This window comes from Propithecus coquereli, unplaced genomic scaffold (assembly GCF_000956105.1).
Source record: "Propithecus coquereli isolate 6110/MARCELLA unplaced genomic scaffold, Pcoq_1.0 Scaffold119, whole genome shotgun sequence".
Lineage (NCBI taxonomy): Eukaryota > Metazoa > Chordata > Mammalia > Primates > Indriidae > Propithecus > Propithecus coquereli.
The window spans coordinates 5,725,038-5,728,008 of record NW_012135969.1 but is presented as its reverse complement, the minus strand read 5'-3'; positions in this window follow the sequence as shown (position 1 = coordinate 5,728,008).

Here is a 2,971-nt window from a genome sequence, read left to right as displayed (position 1 = left end):
AAAAAAAAAATAGATATATAATTGAACCAGAGTGTCTAGTGCTTGTTTCTTCTTTAAGACCAAATGGGGAGAAAAAGAAAAGTGCTGGATTCTGACAGCCTTGCCTTTCCTAGGTGATTAGCAAAAAGTTTGCAACTGATTGCCTTTTTATATTTTTCCCTTTGTCTTGAAGATAATAAGTAGGCTTGTGTTGTGATTTTCTGCTTCCCCAATTTGGTGTCTGGATCACAAAGCAGCCCGGCAGCGCATAGCCAGAGGGGGACGGAGCCTGCTGCCTGCTACTGCTACTGATGCACCCGCTAGCAGGAGCTTTCTGAGTGGGAGAAATGAACTTTTTTCTGTTTCTGTTTTTTCTTAAACACTTTGCCATCCTCCCCCCCCAGCTTTGTAAAATTATTAATCTTTTCTTGAGAAAGTCCTAAGTGAATAGAAAATATATTGCAAAATTGTATTGTACAGAGAGACATGCCGGGTTTTCAGTATGAAACAAAAAAGTCTTTGTGTGCAATTGGGAACTATTCCTTGCCTGTTTTCTTCTAATGCTTTTGCCTTTATTTTCTTAAACCACCTTTTTTTTTCCTAATTTTCTGATTGAATTATGCATTTCAGTTTTATTTTGGTGATTGGATTTGTGCTTTGGAATCTTGCTCTGGTGACCAAATAGATGACGAGTATGGGAGGAAATCGCTGAGGTTGTCCGAGTTAGAGTGGGGATCACGATACATGAGTCTTCGGTGGGGGGTGTGGAGAGGACAGAGTGAATCACTTGGCTTTAGGTGACATGGGTGGGGCTGTTCATTGAAGTGGTTCATTGGAGGAGGAGGTTTGGGGGAAAGATGAATTCGTTAGTTTTGTCAGGTTGGGTAAGGTCGGGTAATTGAGTCCAGAGCTTAGGGGAGGGGTCTAGGCTGATGATAGTGGTTTACTTATCATGAGCCTCTGGGGTGGTACTTGAGTGTCTGAGAAAGGAAGAAACCAAACGAAGAGAGGAGTTAAGGGGGGAAGGGAAGAGGTCGAGGAAGACTGGCAATGAAGCTGGTGAAATACAGTGCCCAGCTTTCCAGGAGGTGAGAGGAGGGTCTACAGCAGGTCAGAGGGTGCTCCGGGGCCGGAAGCTCAGGAATTCTTGGGCCAGCCTTGGGGCAAACTCAGCTTGGAGCCCCAGGCATAGCAACACCCAGGACACAGAAGGGTGGGTGCTCAGTGCTCTAGGAGCAGATGCCTGAGCCCCGAGCAGGTTGTCAGACGACCCAGAGGAGGGCTGAGTCCTCAGAGGCTTGTGGTCCAATCAGAGGAGGCTGAACCTTATCCATGTCCTGCCTGTGGTGCTTGTGTGGTTAACCCCTTACATAATCCTTGCCCCTGCTCGCAGACGACCTCCTAAATACGTTCTGTCGTTCTGTCGTTTTCATAGGCGTGGCTGGGTTAGAATGCCAGCGCCTTCATGGGAGGGACCATGAATCTTACCTTCTCTGGCTCCTTCTCAAAATCCCAGCCAATAGGAAGTGCTCAGGAAATGCTAATCTGTAATATTTATGCATAAACCACTTTTGTTAAGCTTTCCATAGGATGGGCGCTAGGCATGGTGAGTGGGGCTCGGGTTTTTTTTGAGCTTACTGGGAGCAGGGCTGCGTGTATTTGTTTACTGGAAAGATGTTAAGCTTTCAAAGGCCAAGTGAATTAAATCAGTCTCAGTCCCCCGCCCCACTGGCTGCCTAGGTGATTAGAATATGGGCCACCAGCAGTGGGAGGAGGCCTGGTGGTGGGTTCTCAGGCAGGCGGAAGGATGTGGCCTGGTGGCTTCCTTGTTTCCTTTGAGAAATCCTGGTTGTCCTTGTGTCTGGCCTGCCCTGTGGTCGGTTCTCATCTCCTCTTGCCCAAGATCCCTATGAGCAGGTATTTGACCCTCCTCTCCAAGCCCCGAGTTGCTGCCATAGCCCACCATGGTTTGCTTCCTTTTCACAGCCCCGCTTATTATGAGACAGAGTCTCGCTCTGTCGCCCAGGCTAGGGTGCCGGGGTGTCAGCTTAGCTCACTGCAACCTCAAACTCCTGGGCTCAAATGATCCTCCTGCCTCAGCTTCCCGAGTAGCTGCGACTACAGGTGCACACCATGCCCAGCTAATTTTTCCTATTTTTAGTAGAGACAGGGTCTCACTCTTGCTCAGGCTGCATTTCTTGACTTAATTATTTTTTATTTTGAAGCAATTTTAGACTTAAAGAGGAGTTGCAGATAAAGTACAAAGATTTTCTGCACACCCTTCACACAGCTTCCCCTACTGTTAAGATCTTACTACCATAGCACAAGTAGCAACACCAAGACATTGACACTGGCACACTACTATTAATTAGACCACAGGCTTTACGCGAATTTCACCTCCCCGCCCCTACTAATGTCCTTTTTCTGTTCTGGGATGCAATCCCACTGCATTTAGAGGTCATGTCCCCTTAGTCTCCATTCTGTGACAGTTCTCAGTCTCTCAGCTGTTTTTTTTTTTGAGACAGAGTCTCACTGTGTTGCTCGGGCTAGAGTGCCGTGGCGTCAGCCTAGCTCACAGCAACCTCAAACTCCTGGGCTCAAGCGATCCTTCTGCCTCAGCCTCCCGAGTAGCTGGGACTACAGGTATGCGCCACCATGCCCGGCTAATTTTTTCTATATATTTTTAGTTGTCCAGACAATTTCTTTCTATTTTTAGTAGAGACGGGGTCTTGCTCTTGCTCAGGCTGGTCTTGAACTCCTGAGCTCAAACAATCCGCCCGCCTTGGCCTCCTAGAGTGCTAGGATTACAGGCATGAGTCACTGCGCCCGGCCTCTCTCAGCTGTTTTGTGTAGTCTCCCCAACTGGTGTGGGAGATGGAGGGACCTGCACCACTTTGGGAACATGTGGCAAAGCTGGTTTTGGAGATAGGACAAGAGATAGGGTTGGCCTGGGGCAGGGTGAATTTTCCTAGGGCAGTGTATACAGTGAAAC